General features: G+C 39.1%; 1 non-coding gene across 1 annotated transcript; it reads right to left on the bottom strand.

Moving 5' to 3' along the window:
- Positions 1-978: 978 nt before the first annotated feature.
- Positions 979-1,089, bottom strand: LOC132368291 (small nucleolar RNA SNORA40). Its single transcript, XR_009504030.1, has one exon. It is a non-coding gene; the product is annotated as a small nucleolar RNA SNORA40 (small nucleolar RNA).
- Between the last annotated feature and the right edge of the window lie 17,329 nt (positions 1,090-18,418).

The raw sequence follows: 18,418 nt of genomic DNA, 5'->3' as shown, positions 1-18,418 counted from the left end.
ACTAGCTAGCTATTTTACATTTGGTAGTATATACATGTCAATGCTACTCTCTCACTTTGTCCCAGCTTACCCTTCCCCCTCCCCGTGTCTTCAAGTCCATTCTCTACGTCTGTGTTTTTATTCTTGTCCTGCCTAGGTTCATCAGAACTTTTTTTTTTAGATTCCATATATATGTGTTAGCATGCAGTATTTGTTTTTCTCTTTCTGACTTACTTCACTCTGTATGACAGACTCTAGGTTCAACCACATCACTACAAATAACTCAACTTCATTGCTTTTTATGGCTGAGTAATATTCCATTTTATATATGTATATATGTGCCACATATTCTTTATCCATTCATCTGTTGATGGACACTTAGGTTGCTTCCATGTCCTGGCTATTGTAAATAGTGCTGCAGTGAACATTGGGGTACATGTCTCTCTCTTTTTTTTTTTCAAAGTGTAAAGGGTTTTTTTTAATCATGTGTAACACAAAGTCAATAAATTTTTAAGGAATTTCACATGTTCTGATTCTTTCCACTGCCAATCACCTTAGTTCTTCCAAACTCATAATCTTCAAGATAAAATAGCCCTTTCAAAAAGAAGTTATCCTGTGAGTCAGCCCACAATTCTTTTAGTTAGGCTTCTTTGATCTCCAATGAAATATGGACACACTTCAAAATTCCCCACCTGTAATCTTTGGGATCCAATTTCCTCAAGCGATTTACTTTAAGACCATGTTTAGGGTCAGGCGATGGATCTGCCTGGTTCTGAATTTGACACCCTCTTTTTAAATTATCCAGACACTGTGTTCAAGATAAAAGCCTTAAGAAAGAAGCCATCTTTGTTTCATGTCAACATTAAAATTAGAGTACTAAATCAATACAGCTGATAATTTAAAAGCTTAAGATATGAGGGAAATTATCAGCCCTGTAGTCCTGGAAGCAATCTTTATGTTTATCAATACACCCCCATCACTTGACTTTCTTTTACGTATCATGTTCCTTCTTATCTGTATCAAAACTCATACTGAACAATGAGTTCTGGGTTGCAAAAGAGGATTTATTTTTGCACCTGTCTATATGTCTTTGTCCACAAATCATGTCTCTTTTTGAATTATGGTTTTCTCAGGGTATATGTCCAGTAGTGGGATTGCTGGGTCATACTGTAGCTCTATTTTTAGTTTTTTAAGGACCCTCCATACTGTTCTCCATAGTGGCTGTATCAATTTACATTCCCACCAACAGTGCAAGAGTGTTCCCTTTTCTCCACACCCTCTCCAGCATTTATTGTTTGTAGATTTTTTGATAATGGCCATTCTGCCTGGTGTGAAGTGATACCTCATTGTGGTTTTGATTTGCATTTTTCTAATGATTAGTGATGTTGAGCATCCTTTCATCCTTGTTTGTTGGCAACCTGTATATTTTCTTTGGAGAAATGTCTATTTAGGTCTTCTGCCCATTTTTGGATTGAGTTGTTTGTTTTTTTTGATATTGAGCCGCATGACCTGCTTGTATATTTTGGAGATTAATCCTTTGTCAGTTGCTTCATTTGCAAATATTTTCTCCCATTCTGAGGGTTGTCTTTTTGTCTTGTTTATGGTTTCCTTTGCTGTGCAAAAGCTTTGAAGTTTCATTAGGTCCCATTTGTTTATTTTTGTTTTTATTTCCATTTTGGAGAGACTATTTTAGATAGAGATCCCCGAAACACCATTATTCCTAAAGTTTACATAAAAGCTCTTATCTCATTTAGCTCTACGTTATTTACTTAAAATTTCATCATATCATTACTTTTTGTTGACAAACTTTGTAACAGGAATAAGGTCTTTCTTATTTTATTTCTAGTAAATCTAGGTACAATAAAAGTATTTAATGTTGATGACTCTAAATATATGTCTGTATTAACTAAATCAACAAGCTTAAACTAACTTTAATACTCTGGTATTAATTCAATACTAAATATTTCCCAGATCACATGAACCTGAAATTCATTCTGACCAGTTTCTTTTCTACTTCTGAGTATCTATATAGGCACTTAATTTCCTTTAAGACAATTAAATAGAACTCTTTTATAAATTAATTCTGGCAATACCACACACCTACAACACATATATACAGATATGCACAAACACACAGACACAGAGACCTCATAGTTCCCATTCCAAAATCTCAGCCATGAAACAGGTACAGTAATAAAAACACGTCAGTTACAAAAGAGGTTGGATTCAGATTGGGTCTCTGTCAGATGGAACAAGTCAAGGTCACTTGTCTAGATGGCTAATATTTATGGAGAAGACACTTAAGATTTCTATTTGTCCGTGACAAGTCAAGTTCCAAATTACCTACCCACTTTCCTGAAATTTGCATTTTATAAAGATGACAGGGATAAGTCTTCCTGGAGATCAGGTAGAGCATTTACGTCTCAAAGGCATAGGAGGAGAAAGGCAAGTTCCTCCTCTCTTGACTTTGTTCCCTTAAGGCTATTTTTTTTTTTTCAATACTTACACGCCTCTTGAGATAAATAGGGGAGGTTTGGGGAGTGGTAAAAGGATTGGTGGGCTTTGAATTATTTCTGGAACCACACCTCTAATCCTATAAAGACCAGATTTGTAAACAAGAACAGTTGGTTTTTCCTCAAAGAATAGGGTGGACACCTCAATGATATCAAAGGACTGACATACAAATTTACCTATGTTGGAATGTTTTACTTTCCCTCATTTTGTTTAGGGGAGAAGCCTCCCCTTCAAAGAAAATTCCTATCAGGCTCTGAATATCAGCCATAGTCAGTTTAGTCAGAGTAGTGGTCTCTCATCTTGGTAATCCATTTATAAACAATTTTGAGGATTCTCCCTGGGTTTAAGAAATTTTTTAACTATGGCCCTCAGTTCAGCCTTTGCTCTGAAGAGGCTTGCCTACAGCCTCAGGTGGTTCCATTTCTAAATGTAACCCTTTTATAGTGTCTTACTAGAATGAGTACTGAAATAAAGAGGGATAGATGGGAGGAGTAGCTAAAGTTTTAGGTACCTTTTAAATCATTAATCTTTCATTAGCCTTCTACAACAAATCTTTCAATGAGGCTGTTTTGGAATTTTGAAGGTTTTTGGGGCTTCTGTGTACCAATTCAAATAGGTGCAATAGTTTAAAATGAGAGCTCTTTAAAATTTTGCTCTTCTAAATTTTAATTTAGAAGTTTCTCCAGTTCAAAGGATCCAAGCAGCTAACCCTACAAATATTTACTCCTGCTAATCTAACTTTAGAAAGTCGAAAAACTCTTACCACTGTTGTTTCCAGTAGACCCTGTAGGTACAGATCCAGAAGACGGCTGGCCTTAGCTGCATGCTTAGAATTCAATTTGGGAGTGCCAAAAGAGCCCCATTTCAGGGCTCAATTTCTTTTAGTTCTCAGTTAAGTACATGCAAGTATACATAAACCGAACCGAGCTGGTACTCCCATAGGTGGCTGTCCATCTGGGAGCTGTTTGGCCTTTGAGGCATAATTTCCTATTATTAACTTGGAACACTAATTCAGATATAAGATATGATCTGAACAACTTCCTGAGGACAGCATGGCAGATGGAATGTGTGCTGCTTCTGAGTCTAGCTTCCCAAGGGGTTACCTTTGGGTCGGTTTGACTCTCTTACATGTCTTGGTTTCTTCATGGGACAGTCTAAAATCACCTTGCATGCTCACGAGAGCTAGGTACCAGCCTCTGTCCCACCCCCCTGGATGAGCAGTATTTACTTAATGGTTACAGTGGGTTTCCCTTATTCTTCAGAGCTACATAATTCAGTCTCTCATTTCACTAGCAAAAGCTTTGTTCAGACCATATATCAACTCATTTAAGAAAAAATTTAAGGGAATTTCCGGTGGTGCAGTGGTTAAGAATCTGCCTGCCAATGAAGGGGACACGGGTTTGAACCCTGGTCTGAGAAGATCCCACATGCTGCGGAGCAACTAAGCCCATGCGCCACAACTACTGAGCCTGTGCTCTAGAGCCCATGAGCCACAACTACTGAGCCTGCATGCCACAACTAATGAAGCCTGCGCACCTAGAGCCTGTGCTCCGCAACAAGAGAAGCCACTGCAATGAGAAGCCCACGCACTGCAACGAAGAGTAGCCCCCGCCTCGCCGCAACTAGAGAAAGCCTGTGTGTAGCAACGAAGACCCAACACAGCCAAAAATAAATAAAATAATAATAATAATTAAAAAATTGAACTATAGGGAAAATAAACTATTTTTAAAAAGTTTAAGCCAAACTGAACAAAAACCCAGCCACCTATGTTTCCCTGGACCTCTTGCCAGACCCCCTAGATCCTGCCTAGGAAATGCACTGGTGCCCAAGTCTTAAGTGAAACAGCTTGAATAAAATTTTCAGGATCATCACTTGAACAATGAGATCTGGATATCAGGAGAACTCACCAGAACACCTGAGGAGTACCAAGCAGCCAGTGGGGTTCAGTGGGCCAATACTTGGTACAGAGCATAGGTTCTGGGTAGACTCCAGGTATCCTTTGGTAGGTATCTTTCATATCCTGCCAGCTGCATCATGCATGTCAATGAAAAATTACTTAGTTGATCTAAGAAAGATGGAAAATTTTGCTTGAGCTAAATTGAGGATTATAACCTGGGAACAGCTTCTCAGAAGGCTCTGAGAACTGTTCCACCTGTTAGAAGTCAAAACACAGTTATATAAACTTTTTGAGACAGAGGGCTGTACATTAGATGACGTATTATTGACAGTTTACACAATCCAGATCTGCAAGAACAAAGTGATGGGCCTTCATGATCCCTTACAAGATCAAGAAGGAATGTTATCATTTAAGGAGCTGGCTTGTTGGTACTCGGAGAATGTTGCTCTTTGTGGTTAAGCAGGTATTTCTGCCAGTGGGGGAGGTTTGGTTGATGCATAATGCAGATACACAATGCACAGTAGAAGGGAGAGAGAAGGCCAAAGGGCAGAGAAAATTTTTGATGTTTAAATTTTTCTTGCCTTGCCATAAAATATGGATTTTATTTTACAATGGAAAAGTGCTAAATTCAATAACTTGAGATGTTTGTTTCTTCCTTAATTAGCAGAAACCTTTTGATGTTCAACTACCTGATTTGTTTTTGGAAAACTCCTATATATCCTGGTTCCTCCCTTACTTCTTTGGAATAGTCCTCAGAGCTATATGAGAGGCTATCTCCTGGGCTTAACTCCTCAGTATGTCTGCCAAATAAAACATAATTCTCCACTTTTAGGTTGTGCATTTTTTAAGTCAACACCTATAAAAAATTAAATCAAGTTTCAGGGCTTTAGATAAACCAGAAGGAAAAAAAAAAAGGGAAAAAACCCACTTCAGATGCTGCTTCAACATCACCTCACCCACCCACCAGTTCTGGGCATTACCTGTCAGCTGTAAGGTTAACCCTGTAAATGCTAAACTTGCTGCTAGAGATTTGAGTAAATTTACAATGAGAGGAAAAGTAATTTAAAAAATGACTTTATGACTTAGGCTATGATAGAAAACTTATGTAAAATATTCTATGTTTAAGTTCATAATTTCAGAAATAATTTTCTGATTAGGAAAGCCAAAAAAACCCCAAAAAAGCAAAACCCTAAGATGGTATATAATTTTCTTTTTGCTGCTAGTGGGTGGATTGAAATGTAAAGTCTTTGAGTATTAAAAAAAAAAAATAGGTTTCTATAAGTGATGACATTTACTTAATGTTTTGACTAGAGATTTATTTTTATTTCATTTTTATAATTTTATTTTTTTATTGGTGTATAGTAAATTAGAATGTTGTGTCAGTTTCTGCTGTACAACGAAGTGAATCAGCTGTATGTATACATATATCCCCTCCCTCTTGGATTTTTTCCCACCCCCACCCATCCCACCCATCTAGGTCATCACAGAGCACCTAGCTGAGCTTCCTGTGCTTTATAGCAGGTTCCCACTAGCTATATAGTTTACACATGGTAGTGTATATATATCAATCCTAATCTCACAATTCGCCCCACCCTCCCCTTCCCGCACTGTGTCCACGTGTCCATTCTCTACATCTGCATCTCTATTCCTGCCCTGGAAATAGGTTCTTCGGTACCATTTTTCTAGATTCCACATATATGTGTTAATACATGATATTTGTTGTTTCTTTCTGACATATTTCACTCTGTATGACAGACTCTAGATCCATCCACATCTCTACAAATGACCCACTTTTGTTCCTTTTTGTTTGCCGAGTAATATTCCATTGTATATATGTACCACATTTCTTTATAGTTTTGTTTGTTGATGGACATTTAAGTTGTTTCCATGACCTGGCTATTGTAAATAATGCTGCAATGAATACTGGGGTACATGTGTCTTTTTGAATTATGGTTTTCTCAGGGTATATGCCCAGTAGTGGGATTGCTGGGTCATATGGTAGTTTTATTTTTAGTTTTTTAAGGAACCTGCATACTGTTCTCCATAGTGGCTGTATCAATTTACATTCCCAACAACAATGTAAGAGGATTCCTTTTTCTCCACACCCTTTCCAGCCTTTATTGTTTGTAGATTTTTTGATGAGGGCCATTCTGACCCGTGTGAGGTGATACCTCATTGTAATTCTGATTTGCATTTCTCTAATAATTAGTGATGTTGAGCATATTTTCATGTGCCTCTTGCCCATCTGTATGTCTTCTTTGGAGAAATGCCCATTTTTTGAATGGGTTGTTTGTTTTTTTGAAATTGAGCTGCTGTTTATGTATTTTGGAGATTAATCCCTTGAGGCTTGCTTCATTTGCAAATATTTTCTCCCATTCTGAGGGTTGCCTTTTCATTTTGTTTATGGTTTCCTTTGCTGTGCAAAAGATTTTAAGTTTAATTAGGTCCCATTTGTTTAGTTTTGTTTTTATTTTCATTACTCTTAGAGGTGGGTCAAAAAAGATCTTGCTGCAATTTATGTCAGGGAGTGTTCTGCCTATGTTTTCCTCTAAGAGTTTTATAGTGTCTGGCCTTACCTTTAGGTCTTTCATCCATTTTGAGTTTATTTTTATGTATGGTGTTAGTTAGCATTCTATTGTCATTCTTTTACATGTAGCTGTCCAGTTTTCCCAGCACCATTTATTGAAGAGGCTGTCTTTTCTCCACTGTATATCCTTGCCTCCTTTGTCATAGATTAGGTGACCGTAGGTGCATGGGTTAATCTCTGGGCTTCCTATCCTTTACCATTGATCTATATTTCTGGTTTTGTGCCAGTACCATACTGTCTTGATTACTGTGGCTTTGTAGTATAGTTTGAAGTCAGGGAGCCTGATTCCTACAGCTCCATTTTTCTTTCTTAAGATTGCTTTGGCTATTCAGGGTCTTTTGTGTTTTCATACAAATTGTAAATTTTTTTGTTCTAATTCTGTGAAGAATGCCATTGGTAATTTGACAGGGATTGCATTGAATCTGTAGATTGCTTTGGGTAGTATAGTCATTTTCACAATACTGATTCTTCCAGTCCACGAACATTGTATATTTCTCCATCTGTTTGTGTCATCTTTGATTTCTTTCATCAGTGTTTTATAGTTTTCTGAGTGCAGATATTTTTCCTCCTTAGGTAGGTTTATTCCTAGATATTTTATTCTTTTTGTTGTGATGGTAAATGGGATTGTTTCCTTAATTTCCCTTTGTGATGTTTCATTGTTAGTGTATACAAATGCAAGTGATTTCTGTGCATTAATTTTGCATCCTACAACTTTACCAAATTCATTGACTAGCTCTAGTAGTTTTCTGGTGGCATCTTTAGGATTTTCTGTGTATAGTATCATGTTATCTGCAAACAGTGACAGTTTTACTTCTTTTCCGATTTAGATTCATTTATTTCTTTTTCCTCTCTGATTGTTGTGGCTAGGACTTCCAAAACTGTTGAATAAGAGTGGCGAGAGTGGACATCCTTGTCTTGTTCCTGATCTTAGTGGAAATGCTTTCAGTTTTTCACCATTGAGAATGATGTTTGCTGTGGATTTCTTGTATATGTCCTTTATTGTGTTGAGATAGGTTCCCTCTATGACCATTTTTTGGAAAGTTATTGTTGTGAATGGATGTTGAATTTTGTCGAAAGCTTTTTCTGCATCTACTGAGATGATCATATGGTTTTTATTCTTTAAGTTGTTAATATGGTGTATCACATTGATTGATTTGTATATATTGAAGAATCCCTGCATCCCTGGCATAAATCCAACTTGGTCATGGTGTATGATCCTTTTAATGTGTTGTTGGATTCTCTTTGCTAGTATTTTGTTCAGGATTTTTGTGTCTATGTTCATCAGTGATATTGGTCTGTAATTTTCTTTTTTGTGATATCTTTGTCTGGTTTTGGTATCTGGGTGAAGGTGGACTCATGGAACATATTTGGGAGTGTTTCTCCCTCTGCAGTTTTTTGGAAGAGTTTGTGAAGGATAGGTGTTAGCTCTTCACTGAATGTTTGATAGAATTTACCTGTGACGCCATCTGGTCCTGGACTTTTGTTTGTTGGAAGATTTTTTTTTTTTAAATCAGATTTCTGCCTTAAGTGACCCACTCTCTAGTCTTTTTTTTAATTATTAATTTTATCAATTTTATTTATTTATTTTGGTTGCACCGGGTCTTAGGAGCAGCTCACTGGCTCCTTAGTTGCGACACTTGTGCTCCTTAGTTGTGGCATGTGTTCACCTTAGTTGTGGCTGGTGGGCCCTTTAGTTGCAGCCTGTGGGTTCCTTAGTTGTGGCATGCAAACTCTTTAGTTGCAGCATGCATGTGAGATCTAGTTCCCTGACCAGGGATTGCTAGGACCCGAGTGGGTGGGGGAAACGCTAGCCACGTCCCCCCCAATCCTATGATCCCCAAGGCTTCATCCCCATTCGCCTCTACTCTTCCTCCCCTGCTCTCTCCCACACCCCCAGGACCCACACGGCCAGAGGGGTCCTCGGAGGGCGGAGGACCAGGCCCAGGACCCCAGCACGATCCGTGGGGCTGAATGGGTGAGGGAAACACTAGCCACATTCCCCTCTGATCCTCTGAACCCCTGAGGGTCTCTCCCCATTCCTGTTGATCCCCTCACAGTTAGTGGGCCTCTCCAGATGTGGGAACCCCTCAGGGGCCCCAGTCCCATCCCACCTCCACTTTTCCTCCCCCCTCACTCCCCCCCCACATCCTACCCAGTCCTTCAGGGGTTCCTTCCATCCCCTTGGGTGTTGAGGTCCCCCAACGGCATCTGGTGGGTGCCCTAGTTGTGAGGAGATGCAAACTCCTCATCCTCCTACTCTGCCATCTTGACTGCCCATGACATTTGCCTCAATTTATCCCTATTAGAGCCTTTGAAAAAAGTGAAACAATATGAAATAATAGGCAATCTCTAAGTAGACACTTCGGGAATTTTAAAAAGCAATTTTAGTTATTAATGAGTTCTTGTAAAATCAGACCTGTGATAGAGGCTGATAATTTTCTGCCTTCTGTGCATATTTTTGAATGGGTCAACTTGGACTCTAAGAATAACAAGATTAACAGGGTTTAGGAAAGCCTGGCTTGTCACTTGGACTTAGAACACTCTTGCTGGCTGTGCAGGGCCAAAGCCGCTGTTTTTTTCCTGGAATTCTGCCTCACTGATTTTAATTGCCTGAACCTGACTCTAAGCTGAAACCTGATACTATCAGCTGTGGGCTATTTCAGCCACAGCACAAAGTCTGGTGGACTAAAGCAGACAAAACTCAGACCGTGTTATCACTGTAGCTTCAGGAAACGCCTGTGTGGGGCCACCGACGCTGAAAACATCATGGACGCTGGCTGGGCCGCCTGGGTCACACACAAATGTTCACATGACAGAGCTTGTTCTCTAATGGACCATCTGAAATCAGGCTATATTACCAACACACAAAATAATTGTATTCCTAACCTGTGATTTTTGCCTCAAACTACAAGTCTGGGGAGGACTGTGAATGCTCTGCCCATTCCTGGCTGAGTGGACTCTTGACCCCCTCTCAGGGGTGGCTCACTGTTGTTGACGATTATATTTGCCTTTCTGGATTAGCTGCAGTTTGCAACAAGAGACTGATAAACTGACCCAACTTTCCTTGTCCTTCTCCTGATATACATACTTTAGTAAAGCAAGTTGATCATCAAGTGCAGCTACCCCCAACAGGGATTAATTTTTTTCTAGGTGCAGGTCGTGAAAACCCACTTTTAAATTTTTTAAAATTCAAGATTTTCTCTTGACTCGTTCCTGAACATAACATGTCTTTCTAGTTAAGCTGTATAAAAATGTTTCTCTATGAAAATACTTTTATTCCCCTTGCATACAACTCTTCCTGATGAAATGTCTGGTTAAGTGCAGGGAATGATTTAAAAAATGTAAAGTTATAATGATTAAAAAGGACACACTGATTTTGCAACAGTGGTAGAGAAAACAAAACCCCAGTAGTATCTGGAAGGCATGGAGGGATTGGGGGGCTCAGGGAGTGGCACATTAATGATCTTTGGTTTTCAAAACCATTCCAGGAAACCTTCCCCTCTTCCAGAAGGAAAACTCCTCCTGCATACTTTCCAAGCTGCTGAGAAAGTTCTGAATTCAGACCAACTACTGAAACTTGATCACTCACAGCAGTGCTGGCAATGGGACAGTATGGGTGGCCTCAACTCCTCACTTTTCATGCAAAACTGGAAGCCATCATCTCCTTGCAGTCCCTCTAAAACCAAGGACTCACACTAGAATTTTCCACCTGAACTAGAAATCCCAGGGCTGGGCACCGAGTCAGACTTCTGTTAACCTGTGGGACTTACTGTGTGTTCTGCTTGGGGTGCAGTAATAGTTGAACTGTGCCCTTAGTGATTATACTTTTTTTTATATGTCCCCTGATGGTTTTGACAGTGTCTCAGCTGGAAGGCATTCAGGTCAACTTCAGTTTATTGGCCAGGGTTATTCTGTGCTTGAATTGATGCCTTAGGCCACATAAAAAAGATTCATACAGAAACTTGAGGGGGAAGCCACCTGTTTTTTTAAGAAAGAGCTTTATAATTAATGGGATTTGTTTTTATTTTATTTTTATTTTATATTGGAATATAGTTGATTAAAAATGATGTGTTCGTTTCAGGTGTACAGCAAAGTGATTCAGTTATATATATATATACAAGTATCTATTCTTTTTCAAATTTTTTTTCCCATTTAGGTTATTACAGAGTATTGAGCAGAGTTCCCTGTGCTATACAGTAGGTCCTTGTTAGTTATCTATTTTAAATATAGTACTGTGTACATATCAATCCCAAACTCCCAATCTATCCCTCCCCCTCCCACGCTTTCTCCTTGGTAACCATAAGTTTGTTAACTAAGTCTGTAAGTGTTTCTGTTTGGTAAATAAGTTCATTTGTATCATTTTTTAAGATTTCACCTATAAGTGATATCATATGATATTTGTCCTTCTTCGTCTGATTTACTTCACTTAGTATAATCTCCAGGTCCATCCATGTTGCTGCAAATGGCATCATTTCATTCTTTTTAATGGCTGAGTAATATTCTGAGTGGGAGATAGATAGGCCCCAGGCTAAACAGCTGGAGTTGTCCCTGGTGGACACATACTCCAAGATGAAGAGGAGGAGAAGCTAAGACCACATATCCCTCATTCCACATATTCCTCATTCTTGAAGTCAAGGAGACCTTCCTGACTATACATGCACAGAAAGGCCCCTTGAAGGTCAAAAAGGGAGGGTGCACCACCCCATACTAGGTGATGTAAACCTACCCATAGGCCTCTTCGCTAGAATCCATCTCGGCTAAGAGATATGCGTGCACACATGGGAGGACTCTGAGATATATCAAATATGGACTCAGAACCAGGCAAGACAAGATGATTGGCCAAAGGAAATCTGGAAGAAATGCCCATATAAGTGATTTAAACTGCCACGAGGGCACAACTCTCTCTCTGAGCCCACCTGTGTGTCTATCCACATTTATTCTTTTTCCTACTAATAAACACTTTACTTGTTTCACTACTTCTGTCTCTATGTGGAAGTTCATTTCTACACAGCTGATGGACCAGGGCCTTGTCACTGGCCACTGGTCCCTGGTGGTCTAGTGGCTAGGATTCAGCATTCTCACTAACACGGCCAGACTTCAATATCTGTCCGGGAACCAAAATCCTGCTTCAAGCCGCTGGTGGCCTTGGCCACCAGAGATTAATTCCATTGTGCACATGTACCACATGTTCTTTATCCTTTCATCTGTCAATGGAAATTTAGTTTGCTTCCATGTCCTGACTATTGTAAACAGCACTGCAATGAATATTGGGGTTCATGTATCCTTTCAAATCATGTTTATCCCCTGATATAGGCCCAGGAGTGAGATTGCTGGATCATATATGGTAGTTCTATATTTAGTTTTTTAAGGGACCTCCATACTGTTCTCCATAGTGGCTGTACCAATTTGCATTCCCACCAACAGTGTAGGTGGACACCCTCTCCAGCATTTTTTTTTTATGAATTTTTTTTTAATCAGTCATCAATTTTATACACATCAGTGTATACATGTCAATCCCAATCGCCCAATTCAACACACCACCATCCCCACCCCACCGCGGTTTTCCACCCTTGGTGTCCATACGTTTGTTCTCTACACCTGTGTCTCAACTTCTGCCCTGCAACCTGGTTCATCTGTACCATTTTTCTAGGTTCCACATACATGCATTAATATACGATATTTGTTTTTCTCTTTCTGACTTACTTCACTCTGTATGACAGTCTCTAGATCCATCCACGTCGCAACAAATGACTCAATTTCGTTCCTTTTTATGGCTGAGTAATATTCCATTGTATATATGTACCACCACTTCTTTAACCATTCGTCTGTCGATGGGCATTTAGGTTGCTTCCATGACCTGGCTATTGTAAATAGTGCTGCAATGAACATTGGGGTGCATGTGTCTTTTTGAATTACGGTTCTCTCTGGGTATAGGCCCAGTAGTGGGATTGCTGGGTCATATGGTAATTCTATCTTTAGTTTTTTAAGGAGCCTCCATACTGTTCTCCATAGTGGCTGTATCAATTTACATTCCCACCAACAGTGCAAGAGGGTTCCCTTTTCTCCACACCCTCTGCAGCATTTGTTGTTTGTAGATTTTCTGATGATGCCCATTCTAACTGGTGTGAGGTGATACCTCATTGTGGTTTTGATTTGCATTTCTCTAATAATTAGTGATGTTGAGCATCTTTTCATGTGCTTCTTGGCCGTCTGTATGTCTTCTTTTGAGAAATGTCTGTTTAGGTCTTCTGCCCATTTTTGGATTGGGTTGTTTGTTTCTTTAATATTGAGCTGAATGAGCTGTTTATATATTTTGGAGATTAATCCTTTGTCCGTTGATTCATTTGCAAAAATTTTCTCCCATTCTGAGGGTTGTCTTTTCGTCTTGTTTATGGTTTCCTTTGCTGTGCAAAAGCTTTGAAGTTTCATTAGGTCCCATTTGTTTATTTTTGTTTTTGTTTCCATTACTCTAGGAGGTGGATCAAAAAAGATCTTGCTGTGATTTATGTCAAAGAGTGTTCTTCCTCTGTTTTCCTCTAAGAGTTTTATAGTGTCCAGTCTTACATTTAGGTCTCGAATGCATTTTGAATTTATTTTTGTGTATGGTATTAGGGAGTATTCTAATTTCATTCTTTTACATGTAGCTGTCCAGTTTTCCCAGCACCATTTATTGAAGAGACTGTCTTTTCTCCGTTGTATATCTTTGCCTCCTTTGTCATAGATTAGTTGACCATAGGTGTGTGGGTTTATCTCTGGGCTTTCTGTCTTGTTCCATTGATCTATGTTTCTGTTTTTGTGCCAGTACCATATTGTCTTGATTACTGTAGCTTTGTAGTATAGTGTGAAGTCAGGGAGTCTGATTCTCCAGCTCCGTTTTTTTCCCTCAAGACTGCTTTGGCTATTCGGGGTCTTTTGTGTCTCCATACAAATTTTAAGATGATTTGTTCTAGTCCCATAAAAAATGCCATTGGTAATTTGATAGGGATAATGCATACAGGTCTTTTGTCTCCCTAGGTAGGTTTATTCCTAGGTATTTTATTCTTTTTGTTGCAGTGGTAAATGGGAGTGTTTCCTTAATTTCACTTTCAGATTTTTCATCATTAGTGTATAGGAATGCAAGAGATTTCTGTGCATTAATTTTGTATCCTGCAACTTTACCAAATTCATTAATTAGCTCTAGTAGTTTTCTGGTGGCATTTTTAGGATTCTCTATGTATAGTATCAAGTCATCCGCAAACAGTGACAGTTTTACTTCTTCTTTTCCAATTTGTATTCCTTTTATTCCTTTTTCTTCTCTGATTGCCGTGGCTAGGACTTCCAAAACTATGTTGAATAATAGTGGTGAGAGTGGACATCCTTGTCTTGTTCCTGATCTTAGAGGAAATGCTTTCAGTTTTTCACCATTGAGAATGATGTTTGCTGTGAGTTTGTCGTTTGTGGCCTTTATTATGTTGAGGTAGGTTCTCTCTATGCCCACTTTCTGGAGAGTTTTTATCATAAATGGGTGTTGAATTTTGTCAAAAGGTTTTTCTGCATCTATTGAGATGATCATATGGTTTTTATTCTTCAATTTGTTAATATGGTGTATCACATTGATTAATTTGTGTATATTGAAGAATCCTTGCATCCCTGGGATAAATCCCACTTGATCATGGTGTATGATCCTTTTAATGTGTTGTTGGATTCTGTGTGCTAGTATTATGTTGAGGATTTTTGCATCTATATTCATCAGTGATATTGGCCTGTAATTTTCTTCTTTTGTAGTATCATTGTCTGGTTTTGGTATCAGGGTGATGGTGGCCTCATAGAATGAGTTTGGGAGTGTGCCTTCCTCTGCAATTTTTTGGAAGAGTTTGAGAAGGATGGGTGTTAGCTCTTCTCTAAATGTTTGACAGAATTCACCTGTGAAGCCATCTGGTCCTGGAATTTTGTTTGTTGGAAGATTTTTAATCACAGTTTCAATTTCATTACTTGTAATCGGGCTATTCATATTTTCTGTTTCTTCCTGGTTCAGTCTTGGAAGGTTATACCTTTTTAAGAATTTGTCCATTTCTTCCAGGTTGTCTATTTTATTGGCATAGAGTTGCTTGTAGTAGTCTCTTAGGATGCTTTGTATTTCTGTGGTGTCTGTTGTAACTTCTCCTTTTTCATTTCTAATTTTATTGATTTGAGTCCTCTCCCTCTGTTTCTTGATGAGTCTGGCTAATGGCTTATCAATTTTATTTATCTTCTCAAAGAACCAGCTTTTAGTTTTATTGATCTTTGCTATTGTTTTCTTTGTTTCTATTTCATTTATTTCTGCTCTGATCTTTATGATTTCTTTCCTTCTGCTAACTTTGGGTTTTGTTTGTTCTTCTTTCTCTAGTTCCTTTAGGTGTAAGGTTAGATTGTTTACTTGAGCTTTTTCTTGTTTCTTGAGGTAGGCTTGTATAGCTATAAACTTCCCTCTTAGAACTGCTTTTGCTGCGTCCCATAGGTTTTGGGTCATCATGTTTTCATTGTCGTTTGTCTCTAGGTATTTTTTGATTTCCTCTTTGATTTCTTCAGTGATCTCTTGGTTATTTAGTAGTGTATTGTTTAGCCTCCATGTGTTTGTGCTTTTCACGTTTTTTCCCCTGTAATTCATTTCTAATCTCATAGCGTTGTGGTCAGAAAAGATGCTTGATATGATTTCAATTTTCTTAAATTTACTGAGGCTTGATTTGTGACCCAAGATGTGATCTATCCTGGAGAATGTTCCGTGCGCACTTGACAAGAAAGTGTATTCTGTTGTTTTTGGATGGAATGTCAATTAAGTTCATCTTGTTTAATGTATCATTTAAAGCTTTTGTTCCTTATTTATTTTTATTTTGGGTGATCTGTCCATTGGTGTAAGTGAGGTGTCAAAGTCCCCCAGTATTCTTGTGTTACTGTCGATTTCCTCTTTTATAGCTGTTAGCAGTTGCCTTATGTATTGAGGTGCTCCTATGTTGGGTGCATATATATTTATAATTGTTATGTCTTCTTCTTGGATTGAACCCTTGATCATTATGGAGTGTCCTTCTTTGTCTCTTGTAACATTCTTTATTTTAAAGTCTATTTTATCTGAGTATAGCTACTCCAGCTTTCTTTTGATTTCCATTTGCATGGAATATCTTTTTCCATCCCCTACACTTTCAGTCTGTATGTGTCCCTAGGTCTGAAGTGGGTCTCTTGTAGGCAACATATATATGGGCTTGTTTTTGTATCCATTTAGCAAGCATGTGTTTTGGTTGGAGCATTTAATCCATTCACGTTTAAGGTAATTATCGATATGTATGCTCCTATGACCATTGTCTTAATTGTTTTGGGTTTGTTTTTGTAGGTCCTTTTCTTCTCTTGTGTTTCCCACTTAGAGAAATTCCTTTAGCATTTGTTGTAGAGGTGGTTTGGTGGTGCTGAATTCTCTTAGCTTTTCCTTGTCTGTAAAGCTTTTGATTTCTCCATCAAATCTAAATGAGATCCTTGCTGGGTAGAGTAATCTTGGTTGTAGGTTCTTCCCTTTCATCACTTTAAGTGTATCATGCCACTCCCTTCTGGCTTGTAGAGTTTCTGCTGAGAAATCAGCTGTTAACCTTATGGGAGTTCCCTTGTACGTTATTTGTCATTTTTCCCTTGCTGCTTTCAATTATTTTTCTTTTTCTTTAATTTTTGCCAATTTGATCACTATGTGTCTCGGTATGTTTCTCCTTGGGTTTATCCTGTATGGGACTCTCTGCACTTCCTGGACTTGGGTGGCTATTTCCTTTCCCATGTTAGGGAAGTTTTCAACTATAATCTCTTCAAATATTTTCTCTGGTCCTTTCTCTCTCTCTTCTCCTTCTGGGACCCCTATAATGCGAATGTTGTTGCGTTTAATGTTGTCCCAGAGGTCTCTTAGGCTGTCTTCATTTCTTTTCATTCTTTTTTCTTTAGTCTGTTCCGCAGCAGTGAATTCCACCATTGTGTCTTCCAGGTCACTTATCCCTTCTTCTGCCTCAGTTATTCTGCTATTGATTCCTTCTAGTGTAGTTTTCATTTCAATTATTGCATTGTTCATGTCTGTTTGTTTGTTATTTAATTCTTCTAGGTCTTTGTTAAACATTTCTTGCATCTTCTTGATCTTGGCCTCTATTCTTATTCCGAGGTCCTGGATCATGTTCACTATCATTATTCTGAATTCTTTTTCTTGAAGGTTGTCTCTCTCCACTTCATTTAGTTGTTTTTCTGGGGTTTTATCTTGTTCCTTCATCTGGTATATAGCCCTCTGCCTTTTCATCTTGTCTATCTTTCTGTGAATGTGGTTTTTGTTCCATAGGCTGCAGGATTGTAGTTTTTCTTGCTTCTGCTGTCTGCCCTCTGGTGGTTGAGGCTATCTAAGAGGCTTGATGGGAGGCTCTGGTGGTGGGTAGAGCTGACTGTTGCTCCGGTGGTCAGAGCTCAGTAAAACTTTAATCCACTTGGCTGTTGATGGGTGGGGCTCTGTTCCCTCCCTGTTGGTTGTTTTGCCTGAGGCAACCCAACACTGGAACCTACCTGGGCTCTTTGGTGAGGCTAATGACAGACTCTGGGAGGGCTCATGCCAAGGAGTACTTCCCAGAACTTCTGCTGCCAGTGTCCTTGTCCCCATGGTGAAACATAGCCACCCCCTGCCTCTGCAGGAGACCTTCCAACACTAGCAGGTAGGTCTGGTTCAGCCTCCCCCAGGGTCACTGCTCCTTCCCCTGGGTCCCGATGTGCACACAATTTTGTGTGTGCCCTCCAAGAGTGGAGTCTCTGTTTCTCCCAGTCCTGTTGAAGTCCTGCAATCAATTCCCACTAGGCTTCCACGTCTGATTCTCTATGAATTCCTCCTCCTGTTGCCGCACCCCCAGCTTGGGAAGCCTGACGTGGGGCTCAGAACCTTCACTCCAGCAGGTGGACTTCTGTGGTTTAAGTGTTCGTCAGTCTGTGAGTCACCCACCCACCAGTTATGGGATTTGATTTTACTCTGATTGTGCCCCTCCTACCATCTCATTGTGGCTTCTCCTTTGTCTTTGGATGTGGGGTATCTTTTTTGGTGAGTTCCAGTGTCTTCCTGTCGATGATTGTCCAGCAGCTAATTGTGATTCTGGTGTTCTCGTAAGAGGGAGTGAGAGCACATCCTTCTACTCCACCATCTTGGTTCCTCCTCCCAGCATTTATTTTTTGTAGACTTTCTTATCATGGCCATTCTGACTGGTGTGAGGTGATATCTCATTGTAGTTTTGATTTGCATTTCTGTAATACTTAGTGATGTTGAGCATCTTTTCATGTGCCTCTTGGCCATTTGTAAGTCTTCTGTTCAGAAATGTGTATTTAGGTCTTCCCCCCATTTTTTGATTGGGTTTTTTGTTTTTGTTTTTTGATATTTTGCCATATGAGCTATTTATAAATGAGCTATTTATAAATGTTGGAGATTAATC

The sequence above is a fragment of the Balaenoptera ricei genome, chromosome 6 (assembly GCF_028023285.1).
Source record: "Balaenoptera ricei isolate mBalRic1 chromosome 6, mBalRic1.hap2, whole genome shotgun sequence".
NCBI classification, from domain to species: Eukaryota; Metazoa; Chordata; class Mammalia; order Artiodactyla; family Balaenopteridae; genus Balaenoptera; species Balaenoptera ricei.
Note: the sequence above shows the minus strand (reverse complement) of the source record. Positions and strands in the feature narration are given on the sequence as shown.